Consider the following 13802-nt stretch of genomic DNA (forward strand, 5'->3'; position numbering starts at 1 on the left):
TTCCTGAGAAGACTATAAAAAGTTCCATTGCTGACTTCCTTCTGTAAATGTTAGCTGCCAAAATGTTATGCCAACTGTCTTGAAACCATTCTGAATCATTGACCAAGAACAAATAATTAGATGGGAAACATCTATTCAGAACTCCTTATCTACTGTACATACTTATTATAGGTCAGTGACTCAATGTGGTTGATTTACTAAAGGCAAAAGGCTGGTCACTTTGCAAGGGAATTTTCTCTTTGGTTAGTGAATGTAGAGACGATTAACTTTGTAAAGAATACTCAATCAAGTTCCAGGAAAATAAGTATTTTTTTGTAAACCCAACCATGTCAGCTCAGCCAGTAGATGATCCCCCAGAAAAAGTAATGAGATTTTCTCCTTCCACTCTGTTCCAAGCCTGACCCCCCAGGATCCATCCAACACACTTGATTGCTTTTCCCCATTTCTTGGCTCATGTTCATTAGAAGTTGTAACAGTGGTGGGACCCTTTCTTTGTGGGCCAGAAGAAAAAGCCTTTCCTGTACATACTATTAAATTATATTGCCTCACCTTTTGTGATCAGCATGTTTATTTCAGCCCAAATTTCCTTTTTTTAATATCTCTAAAGTAATCAGTAAAAGTCTAGTTTTAAAGGGTAAGCTTACTTTAAAATGATATTTGAAAAATAAAATACACTGCTGAAAAAAATAAATGTGAGCTGTTTTACTTGCCATGATATATTTATTTTTGTCCAGCCAGTCCTAATATCTGTACAGCCCTGCCAGGTGACACAGCCATACTTTCTTTTGTCTGCTAAAGCTATAGCAATACACCTTGATCTCCTGGGGTGCTAAGCTGGTCTAGTCCTTAAAGTGGTTCTAAAGGCTTAAGTTTTTATATCTTAATGCAGAGAAGGAATGATTGAGTGATTAGGATCCCCCCAGCCTCCCCCTCCCCTCTTTACTTACTTGAACCCAATCTCGATCCAGTGCTGTGCTCTTTTCTCACAGGACAGAAAGAGAGTAGCATGAGCCAGTTGTCAATCAAATCCTGTCACAAGGGAGGGGGAGTCAGTGCTTCCAATGGGGGTACTTGCCAAAGACCCCAGCGGGGGGCCCCAGAAGAGAAGGATGGGGGCTGCTCTGTTGAAATCCATTGCAAAGAACAGGAAAGTATGACATATTTATCATTTTAAAAAAAAAAACAAAGCTCTAGAATCACTTTAACCCTCCTTGTGCTGAAATTGTAAAGAAATACAATAGCACCATGGACAGCTATTGCCAGCAGATTCATCTACAGGGTATGTGCCATTCTTCACAGCTACTGTACAGACAAAATGTGATGACTGTTCCATGGCCGCCGCATTTGCCTGATGCACATTCATCTGTCAAGATCCTACCTTTCCCCAGAGGTTATGCTGCTCCATGTGCTGGCATCCATCTTAGGTTTCTTCAAAGCATGGTGGGAGCCTTTTATGTTTTCAGGCCTCTGCGGTCCCTCCCACAGAGGGGTGTGGTTGATCACATTTAAGCCTGTTGTCTGCACTTGCTCTTTGCATTCGTGTCCTGTATTATTGTGTTGCAGCAAGCTCTTATTCTACTCTCGTGGCTCTCCTGGAAACTGACTCGGCTTTGACTAAGACTATTCTCAGCCTTATCCCTTTATCTGACCTCCCGTTGCTGAACCCGGCTCATGACCTGTGTATTCTTGTCTACCGTTCTGTACTGTCTGTCCCGCTGTTATCGACCCGGCCTGTCCAACTACGCTATCATTTCCCATCTGGTTCCCACCAGCTATATGCCATTGGTGGCGGCCATTACTGCAGTTGGGGTTACTCGGGGGCCGTGACCTGGCCCCTGGCTGCGTCAAGTCCATCCCCACCATCAGTGGCCCTGGTGAAAGGAAGCCTGGGGCTTAGACTCCGCGCCCTGAGGGACTCCGGTCTGTGGGTGGTGGTTGTCGTCAGTCAGGGCGTGACCCTACCATTAGGCCTGCCTGTCCATTCCACCGCTCCTGCCCTGACATCTTCCTACTGCAGATAAGGTGAATTTGACTCTGGGATTCCTGGTGAATGCCACAGAATCTGTAATCTGTCAGTAAACGATTCATTGGCCAAATTGCCCAGTGAATCTTTTATAAATAGAGTTCTTGAATTAGAGAATGAGAACAAGTAAAGGAGAGGGATAGGAACATTTTACTACTGTGACTTTCCTGATCTACATACTTGTACTGTATAGGGTTACAGACTCATAAAGTGTTAAAATGAGTAAGCATTACAGTTACGAACTTTTCTCATGATAGATTTACTTTGAACTGTAATTAGTTAAAATGGATGTAAGCTCTAACGAGCAGGGTCCTCTGAATCCTCCTGTATTCATTTGTATTGTGATTGTACTGTCTGCCCTTCTGTTGTAAAGCGCTGCGTAAACTGTTGGTGCTATATAAATCCTGTATAATAATATTAATAATAATAAATGTGCAAAGAACATGGAAGCCAAAAAACCAAGAGGGTCGCTTTGCTATGCGTCATTAGTATTTTCAACTATGTATTTTATTGTATTACTTGGTAATTTTCTTATAAAATATTAAATTCACATATTAAATATTTTACAGGTTTTATGAATGCACATTCAACTTCTATTTTATGAAATGCTTCAAATAAACTTTTCAAAACCTTTCTCACAAAGAAAAAAATATCTGTCCACCTCTACTGACTTTTTCTATGAAACAAGAAGAGCATGTGAGAATATGGAGGTGTTGCTAGAGAAACCAGTGTGATTCCAATTTTCCTTTCAAGTTAAAAGAAGAAAATAAAACATCAGATTGGTTGCTCTAGGCAATATCTCCATGGTTTGTGGGTTTCATTTAGGGAATACTGTAAAATAAATCTAAGAGGGGACAAAATACTTAAATGATAAAATACAGAATTCCATGTTTGTTGTTTGTATCACAATGCTAACAATTCTAAATGACAAATGTGTTTTTAATGTAATATATAATTATATATTGTTATTTTATACTAATGTTAGCTGTAAACCAACTAAACTGATATAACGGAAGGTTGGTGGGTGCCGTATGTCTTTTTGCTGAAGACAAAGAGTAGTGCAACAGGGATGATACTCATGGAGATGTCTGTAACATGGAACATGATTTGGCATTACCGGAAGATTGGTCAAAGCAGTGGAAAATGCAGTTTAACATTTATAAATATAAAATAATGCACTTAAGGAAAAAGAATCCTCTGGCAGAATACAATATTACGGGTACAGTGTTGGCCAGATTTGCAGAGGAAACAAATTGAGGTGCTTATTTCAGATGATTGTAAATTGAGCACACAGTGTGGCCTGGTAGTGGGGGACATGAATAGAATTCTGGGGTGCATCACTTGAGGGATCACCAGGAGAAGGAAGGAGATCACTTGTATAGATGAATTCACCTATATAGATATATCTCAGTTAAAATACAGCTTCTAGGTTTTATTGTCAAAGCTTAATTGAACAAGCTGAAGTTAGAAGCTGATTGGCTGCCATGCACAGCTGTACCAGATTTTGCACTCTCAAGTTTTAGTAAATCAACCCCTTAATCTTTTTCTGCTGTCAAACAACTATGTTTCAATTACTGTCTAAAGGACTGAAAGGAAGGATAGTGTTATTAAAGCATCATTAAACATTATTCTACAATGACTAATGTCTGAATAGGATATTAAAGGCTTAGATAATAAGCTGTAACCTCTTGCAGTGGACTAATAATAAACTAAAGGGTAACCAGATGCACAAGAGCCACCCCGTATTTAAGGTGGAGTGATGTAGAAAGAGTAACCTGTTGGCTTATCACATCAAGTATCTCCTTTTTTTGCTCACGTTTTCACTTCATTAGTATATTTATTTATTTATTTATTTATTTATGTAGAAAGAGTAACCTGTTGGCTTATCACATCAAGTATCTCCATTTTTGCTCACGTTTTCACTTTATTAGTATATTTATTTATTTTAGGTACTTATATAGCGCCGTCAATTTACGCAGCGCTTTACATATATATTGTAAATTCACATCAGTCCCTAACCCTCAAGGGGCGTACGATCTAAGGTCCCTAACTCACATTCTTACATATACATACTAGGGACAATTTAGACAGGAGCCAATTCACCTACCAGCATGTCTTTGGAGGAATTCATTGATTTCAGCCCCTCACACTTTTAAGGCCATGTCCTGAGATTAGAGTTCCTCTTCGATAATGAATCTCAGCCATTTCCATACAGCAGATATCTTTTATGGAATTAATTTTTCACTGTCGGATTTTGCAGTCACCAACAAATGATACAATCTGTTCATAATGATTGTAATTCTTTGCCCGGGGGCGCGAGAAAAGGAGCAAAGCAGATAGAAGGAGCAGGACTGTTTCTGGGTGTTTGGACCTTTGGTATTTCCTGCTTCCACTTCTCAGTAAGAGTTCTGGATTCATGTCAGCAGAGAAGTGTATAAAATTCAAAATTGAGAGTGGGATTCCTCAAAAAGACAGAAGTTGACATGGATTAGAACTTGACTATTGAAATAAGTTTCAAATTTAGACTCTTATAGGCCAAATAGTTAATGATAACTGGTTCTAGTTCTTTCTGTGTCATGAACATGTATTCTTGGGTGTTGCAGAAGCATGCTTAAATGTGTTATGGCCATGGCCATTTTGGGTAGAGACAATGGAATATGCTCCAGCACTACTGTCTGAAGGTGCCATCCCACCTTTAATATATTGTTCTAATTGTTTTAATGTGCTGGCAAACTGTGTTAACAATTGTAATCTCTGTGAACTAACAATTTACTGTTATGTTATCATATCTATTCAGCACTTCTATAATAAAGAAGGGTATTCACTCATGTTCAGTAATAAACTTCCTTACCATTCCATCATAGTTCAGGTGGTCTTGGCAGAATTCCACAACATGTTTGGTGTCTAGATTTGCAAGACCTGTCAAATATGTTCCACAGCTGAAGGGGAACATTGCACTTTGTAATTTTTGTTTTACTTTTGGATAGAGTAGTGAAGGATTAAAATCTCCTGTAAGTTTATCTTTGGCTGTCTTCACTTCTTGTTCTGAAGATGGAACAGAAGAGAGAGGAATTATTTATTTCAGAGGAGATTCCCCTAAACCTCCTGTCAGAAAATCGTAAGAATTATCTTCAAAAGGACAAAGACAACAATAGAATTGCTGATGGTGTTTTATATTGGCGTTCGTGCTGTTTTGTTCTAGTGACAATCACACCCCTCATTCCTTGTATGGGTGACACACGGAACAGGAAATGAGGGAAAATGTCTACAATGCAGATTAGAGACAGAATAACGAGATTTTAGCTATCTCGCACTCTACCTAAAACTCTAAGAAGAAATGGATGTTAAACTGTGAAGAAATTATATGTCTCAAAAAACTAGACACAACAGTAACATAGGGGTTGTCAGAAGAAGCCAATGAACATACTGAAGGGAAAACAGGAGATCAAAGAAGGTTTCCTGGCACACTTCAGTTGATAGGGTCATTAGGTGGCACTGGCATTGGCTGCAAGAGACAAAAGTACTTATATTCTTCTTTTAAAGAAACGTTTAATTTGACATTTTTAATTAGGATTGCTGTAAGCAGAGGTGTGGATATTGCAGTTGGTTATCCACCCAACCTTTAGTGGTCAATATACAAATGGAAACCATAAGAGTCAAATAAAAAATTACAATAAAGTCAGCACTATTGTAATAACTAAAAATGTGTGCTCACTAAAATACTTTCTATTAAAGCCTTTGAGAGATATAAGAAACTTTTATGTGGTTTATCTTTGTATCTGCCAAAAAATTAGATATCCTTCATAGGTCGGTTGACCCTATAAGATAACATGCTATTATCTATCTTTCTATCCAGGGTGAATTAAACTGTATATTTTATATAATCTAACTGTATTTCATTTGAATAGATGTGTCACATATACAGTAAATAAAATTAATTTGTCTAGGTTCAGGTCATACATGGGTTATTTGTACTTAGATATAATTATTGGTATTGTTCAGGGTTATATGTGACCTGTTTACAGCGACTCGAAATTCTGTCTGTAGGAATTTTTTCCTGAATCAAATGAAGGTGGTCTTGTGCACATGAGCAAAGACAAAACAGGAATTTAAAGCAGCAGGGAGTAATTTAAGTATGTTTGTCGTTTAGAGATTTCTGCTGCGAATATCGTTTAATCAGTTTGGGAATGCAGATTACAATAATTTTCTAGTCTTACCCTCAGCAGGTGTCTTGCCATCAGCGTGCAGACAGTAGAAAGGTTCAAACTCATTTTAGATGCAAGTGGAACATTTAAAGGGGCTAAGTAATTCTGAAGATAAATATTTAGTTAGGTATTTATTGCCAAGTAAAGATTAAAGTGGCTCAGTTTAATGTATCATATAGCTAGAGGAGAGTATTGAAGCAGGCTTTTTATAGTGCATAACAGCATATAAATGGAAATATTAATAGGCCACGTAAAATGTTATCTATTTTCGATTGTTATATTGCGTATTCATATTTTTTATGTTTACATTCACTTATTAGTCCTTTTGGTTGATATAGTAAGTATCAATAAATATTGCTCAGAATGAAGTTATATTGTTTAGCGGCAGAACTTATTCCCTAAAACCTATGGTGTCACATTTTTTGTAATTATTTGAGCTGTCAAAATCCTTTGTGCCATTGTGCATTGTTTAACAAATGTGTGTTTATTCTGTTATCTTTGAGTCACAGTAAGATGTATTACTTCTTACAGTAGAAAGCAGTGACTTGGTTGCTGGCTTCCTTTTGAAAATGCTAGTGACCCAGCATTCATACTAATCCTCATTTTCAGATGGAAGTCAGCAATGGCAAGCCATAATTTCATCCATGACAGACAGACAGATATCAGATAGCAGTTGGGTGTGCAGACTCAGTTCTACTGCTAATGCAGGCCATAGATGGGTCGAAAATCAGACGATTTTTTGTCTGAAGAAAAAATTGGCTGATTTTTGGATCGTTAGTGGGTTAATAGGTCAGCAGTTTTTCGTGATTTTGACACATTTTTTTTAATCGGTAAATTTGGAAAGAAATCAGCCGATTTTGCTGATCAGCTGATTTCCGCGGCAATTATGGACAAATCGGCCAATCTTTTTACTGATAAAAAAACTGCGCATGAGCCGTGACCTGCAAGAAGAAGAAAAAGAAGAAGAAAAAGAAAAAGAAAAAAAAGAAAAAGAATTCCAGTCTGCTATTATATTTGACATTAAAAAGTATAGCGGTTGCAACATTGTATCTATTTGTATCCGAATAAAAACATCTGTATCCGAAATGGATACAAATAGATACAATGTTGCAACCGCTATACTTTTTAATGTCAAATATAATAGCAGAGCTCTCTGCAGGGACAGAAGTAATTACTCCGCCAATATATTTGCTGGCTGTAGACGGGACGAAAATCGTCTGATTTTTTTTACCATTGGTGGTAACATCGGCTAATTGAACGACCGATTTTTCGTTTTTTTTTAAAAACGGCAGGTTTTCGCCCCGTCTATGGCCTGCATTAGGCTCATTTCCCACGGCCAGTCCAATCAGGTCCACCTGTCAGTTTTTCAGGTGGACTTGATTGGATGGCTTATTCCCCTCCAATCCGATCCTGTCTGCTAAAAAAAAAAATTAGGGATCCATCCCCCCCCATCTAGGAGGATCGGATTGGAGGGCTGTCCGTTTATACCTAGCCGCCCATAGCTCTGTTTTCATTCAGCATAAACTGAGTGGATACGGACCTGTCATCTTCCCACTCTGTTCCAAAAAGCAGGGGATCAGCGGACAGATACCCTGCTGATCAAACCAGAGTCTTCCCCATGTGAAAGAGGCCTAAAAGTTGGTGCTTTGTCCAGGTGGAACAGTAGAGATTGGCTGGGAAAATTCACACTGTACAGTTGATTTATACTCTACAATCAATTGGGGTGTCTGCAGAGAAACAGACTTGATCTCCTCCTGGTGCTGATGTTTTGTAATTGGCTGCTCAGGCACCCAGTGTAAAGAGAATCCTTGATCCAACTTAAAGTGGAACTTAACTGTATCTGAGCTGCACAATCCAGAAACACTATTTAATTCAGTTTTAGTATTTGAAGCAAACTCACCCATCCATCCATGTCTCCATGTTTTATTTTGTTAGAATTTGCTTCTTGGAATCAACCTGCCCTTAGCTCAGGCATGCAGGCGGGGGGGGGGGGTTGCTTAGCTGAGAAAGTTCATCCTCCCCTTCTCCAGATGAAAGAAAAAATGTCTGTGAACACTTCTGGGATGTATTACAACATTGTGGCCTAAACCAGGAAGCCACTGAATAAATGTACAAAAAAAGGTTTAAAACAAGTAAATAGGATATTCCTTCTTATCTTTTTAATAAGGCTAGCAGCATGAGGATTAAAATGGTTAATGTTGAATGAGAGAACCTAGTTCTGCTTTAAAATACACCTTGGCCTAGATAATGGACATTTAAATATTTACATATGCCTAACAAACTGTAAAAGAGCTATAAAAAGAGCTATAAAACAAGCCATCCCTGACCTTTGTAGCTGTTACAGCTATACTGCTGTAAAGATCACAACAAAGACCCAGCCCTCAATTATCTCTGCAGCTATAGGCATTGCAGAAAAGTCCATCTTTAAATTTCACAGCAGAAGCACTGAAATCTTAGCTCCATTCTTATTTCTTTGTATTGTACCACAATCTTGGCAGCCTGCCACCCCTTTAATGCAAACAAACAGAAGTTGCTTCTTTAATGCAAACAAACAGAGGCTAACTGCAACCAATGTGTTGCTGTGCGCCATGATGTATTGACTTGCGTAATGCAAGTGTTGACATGCATTTGGTGCATTTCCATTACTTTCAATAAAGAAAATAGAGAGCAAAATGCAATGTGAATCCAGACTTAACCACCCGCAATGTACTGCGGATGGACATCAGCTACAGGACCAACAACGTACCCGTACATTGCTGTGTTTTTCCGGGTTTGGAGTGCACATATGCGTGCCACCCCACTGCACTGACCCCCACCGTTATTCGCTGCAGGCCATGTTTGTCAGCAGGTCCCAGCCAATGATTTTTGGCAGGGACTCTGCTGATCTACTTCAATGTATGGAGAAACAGATCTATGCCTGTATTTGTAAATACAGGCACAGGATCCAGCTGGATGTTCTCCCCCTAGAAGCTTTTCGTTCCAGGGAGAGAAGACACACCACACGTGAGTAAAAGCAGCACATTTGCACCCACACGATAGTTAGATACATATTAACCCCTTGATTGCCATTTTTTTAACCCTTTGATCGCCCCAGATGTTAACCCCTTCCTGCCCAGTGTCATTAATACAGTACCAGTGCTATTTATTAGCGCTGATCACTGTGATAGTGTCACTGGAGATGTCAGTGGCAGTTACTCAGTTCCTAAAAAATATGTGGGCTCTTGCGAGCTACTACGGTGCCAAAAAGTATTTTATTAACCAATAAAGTGTTGTGAAATAGTATAACAATTAAATTGTAACAGTAGATCGCCTACATGTCACACATACCCATACTAATGTGTTATAACAAATCAGAAATAAAATGATAGTGTCATGCTCCACTGACAAGTGAATAAATAGTTCCAAAAATAATATTAATATCCCAAAAAATTATTTTGTATCCAAATACAGTATCACTTTTCCAAGACTAAGTGTCCATATCAGGGGAGGACTGACAACTCATGGGGCCCCCGAGCAATAGGGGACCATGGGGCCCCTGTGTCCTTGCCCACACTCAAACCACACCCAAAACGCCTATGAAAAAGGTACCAGGGGTATCTCATGGGGTCCCCTTCTGACCCCGGGCCCTCGGGCAGTGCCCGAGTTCCCAAATGGTCAGTCCGCCCCTGATCCATATTCAATCCGTGATTTCACACTCTTTCTGGTGATGCAGACAAAACAATTTGTGTTCAATTCACCACTATAACATAGTTGTAACAACCATATGTGCACCTTCACTGGCTGCGCACTCACCTGGTAAATGTGACCAAACCGTTAAGTGAGGTCATATATGGCTTGTGTCCCTTTAAATTGGACTTAGGACTGGATGGGATTGTCACTCTTCAAAGTTGGGGATCCCCTCACTTCCTTAAGCCTCTTCCTCTGTATGTATATATGCCATAAAGAGTAATAAAAACATAATGCCTTATATTCTTTATAAACATTTATTAAACATATAGTAGTGCACGCACATGTCAATGCTGATAAAATCGCCTTAAAATGAATCCACAGTGTGTGTAAACAGTCAATACTTTGTACTTGCTGTGTATTGCCTGTCTCCTTGAGCGTCGTGTTGTCAGAGCCCCTCCCCTATGCGTTGCGCCACTGAGTCACGTGGTGTCAGGGATCTCCTCGATCCCTGCCGCGATGGTCCCGGCGCAGGCGCAGTGCACCGCCCTGTGCAGGGACACGGGCACTAGGTCCGGGCCGGCCGCGGCGTTCGAGTTCGCGCATGCGCAGTAGAAGCCGTGGCTGCCCGCTGGGCACCAATGGCACTGCAGGGCGGGATATTTAAATGGCCCTGAGCTGTCATTCAGTGCCTTCTGGTCTTTCCTGCATCCTGTATCCTGCGAACCTGTACCCTGTAAGTTTTTGACCCGGATTGTACCTGACCTTGCTGCTTTCTCCTATTCTGACCCTTGCTTTGCCTGACCTCTCTCCTGAATGCCCCCTATTGGATTTGACCTGCTGTTGCTGACCTGGCGTGTGACCCGACCATTCTATGCCCGCTGCCTTGTACCTTGCCGTCCTCTCTGTTACCGACCCGGTCCGTCTGACCTTGCTCATCCATCCATCCATCCCTTGCAGTGGGGTCTTCTGACCTCCTCATACCAGACTCTTCCCCGTGGGAGCCCTTGGCGCATACCACTACCACTGACGGACGCACCCAGTAGCCACGACCTGGTCTCGGGGGACTCCAAGTCCATCCCCACAATCAGGGGCCCTGGTGAACAAGCACCCTGGGACTTAGACTCTGTGCGCTGGGGACGCCTATTCAGTGGAGTGCTAGTGGTACCGCCAGGCGGTCCCTTACACGTGGCTTCATCCCCCTGAATGCTAACACACATGTGTGGCTGTGTGAATTATGGGGAAAGGTAGCAGTTGCAATGTCATTTGATCCAACATTGGTCAGCCTAATAATACTGTTGAGTGCAAAGCAAATGTTTGTGGCTGCTTAAAAATTAAAAAAATATATTTCCAATTTAACAAAAATGACTTTTTTAGTCCTAACTGGACTACAATGCACTACAGTGTTCATTTAAAGGATAATTATATATTAACATGGATGTCGCTCCACTTCCTCAAACTAAAACTTTCTAAAGCTGAGCTTGCAATATCCCCCCTCCCTTACTCTTGCCCTCCTCCCTGATTTTTCCAAGATCATTAATTATGCAACTATAAGTCCCTCCTCTCATGCTAGGGTGTGACGATCGCGGTGTCAGACCCCAGCCCTTCTCACCAAACTCGTGACCGAAGGACTAGCCAATCTAAAGCCGTGCTGTCACGTGCATAACAATGCCACGCCCAGCTGCACCCTGCACACAGATTTTCCAGCTATTGGACCACAATCTGTGTATCTGCAGCCTGAGAGTGATTGTTACTGGGTCAGGTTAATTATGCAATTAACCCTTCACACTGCCACCACCTCCTTTTTGTACAGAGAAAGAGGAGACTCGGCAATATCAGCAATAACACTATGATGTTTGAATAATCGTTTGTATACACAATGTCACCGCAGACAGGTGAATGCAGACATTTAAAACACACAATAGCGTTCTTCATAGACAGGGGTGCTTTAGTTTGCATTAAAGAGCTGTAGAAACAGTTCAACACTTTCAGAAAATAAGATTTATTACTAAAAGGTCAAAAGGGTGCAATAAAAATATTTACAGAAAAAGATGTAGCCAATATATATATATATATATATATATATACAGAAACAATAGCATAGCAAAGAGATAACAGAAAGGAGTTTAGAGGGTTAAAGTACTTGCCAAATGTCCTAGTTTAAGCAGATCAGGTTTCATGAGCCAAAAGGATGCCTTATCTCCCAACCTTAGTTCCGATGTTAAAAAAGGGAGAACTCTTCAACTTCTTACAACTCAGCTTAGCTTAGCTTTTTCTAGCAACTCCACAGGGTGTCACCCTGGAGCAGTAAACCAATCGCCTCATTTGGGGAGGGAGTTGTAGGTGGAGACCCAAGCTATGACCAAAAACTGCACAAATAATATTATGGTTCATAACTTACCCTGGATACATACAGCATCCTATCTACGAGTAGATTATTATGCAGAATCTTCAGCTGAACGGTTAGATGAAATATGAAATATCAGCTTGAATGGTTAAGGAGATGTAATTTTCAGCTCTCCTGTATATGCCAGCTAGGGGGTGTAATATACCAGGTGAATGGTCTTAACTTGAGCCGTCCGAATATGGACTCCATATTTAGGTAATTATGTCCTATTTGAAGATATGAACTTATATGAAAAAGTGAGTTTTTAAATGTAAGTCTGTTTTTACGACCCCTTGGAATGTCTTTTGAACTCAGTGAAGGACTTTGTTTATGGCTTTACGAGCCCAGATTGCGGAAATTAACAGACATCTAGGCCCCAGCTCAGTTGTGGGATTTATAGCCATGACGCCCTCCCATGGAGTTTGCTCCCTGTGATTTGCATCCAATAGACCACATGTCACTCAACAGAGAGGGAGGGGGGATGAGGAAAGCTGATTTGGGGGTAGAGATGATACAGTATGGAAGATTCTTAACAAGATGGATGACCGTGTCCATCTCTGTGTGCATGATTGCTACATAGGGTACTAAGTGTAATCCTAGACTCTGACCTGTTCTTTCAGCCCCAAATCCAAAAGCTTGTAGACTTCACCTCCATAGCATCTCTAAAATTCACCCCTTTATAAAAGAAACAATTGAGTACTGACGTGATATTTTTTTTATTTGCACTAACATATCATTTTGAGGACAAGCTTTCGGGGTATGTCCCCTTCTCCAAGATCCAGGCAGTATTGAGGTGCGTGGAAGGCTGGGAGTTGAAGTCCTTAGTGGAATGCATGTCCTTGTACATACATCACTGCAATTTTGCAAGGTATTCTAAGGTAGGTTAAAAAACCCATATAAATGAATTAAGGTAGGGGGTATAAAACTGCCTGTAGATATTTTTTACATGCTGGTGTTAAACACCATGACATAAAGGAAGTGAAAAATTAAATATATTACATATCTGACAGATTATAGATTGTAACTTTATCTTTTGTGTTGCTGGCTTCTGGAAATAAATTCTATCAATAGCTTATTTGTTATTGCATTTATTTTTGCACTTGATATTGAATACAATTCTAGTCACAAATAAAGATATTAATTAGACTAAAACTAATCATTGATCTTTGACAGTTACAACTGAATCGAATACACAGGATTTATTATGAGTGACTGTAAAATATATTAATATAAAACTCATTGAAAGCCTCATTAACTTTTGCTGCATTTAGTCTGCAGTTTGTTCTCCCCTCCCAGTCTACATTAATATGATCAGATAGGTTTATCATTCAGACATTTGCAATTTCCAGTTTTCATCGAGTGGTGAGAATTCGATGTACATCCTATAATTACAGAGATACTATTTTAGTTTCAAATAATGTGCTGTCATTACCTAAATTAATTAGAATTCATGTCTGGATAACCTAATCAGGTGGACTGTGAAGATATTCAGACACTATCAAAGAAATGATCTGCATGTCAG

General features: G+C 40.0%; 1 protein-coding gene across 2 annotated transcripts in view; it reads left to right on the top strand.

The window, feature by feature from the left end:
* Positions 1-13802, top strand: part of HS3ST5 (heparan sulfate-glucosamine 3-sulfotransferase 5) — a 392973-nt gene that overhangs the window by 187731 nt on the left and 191440 nt on the right. The gene's annotated exons all lie outside the window — the stretch shown is intronic.

Source organism: Staurois parvus, unplaced genomic scaffold (genome assembly GCF_062004578.1).
Source record: "Staurois parvus isolate SC_StPar_1 unplaced genomic scaffold, SC_StPar_1.0 ptg000314l, whole genome shotgun sequence".
Classification (NCBI taxonomy): domain Eukaryota; kingdom Metazoa; phylum Chordata; class Amphibia; order Anura; family Ranidae; genus Staurois; species Staurois parvus.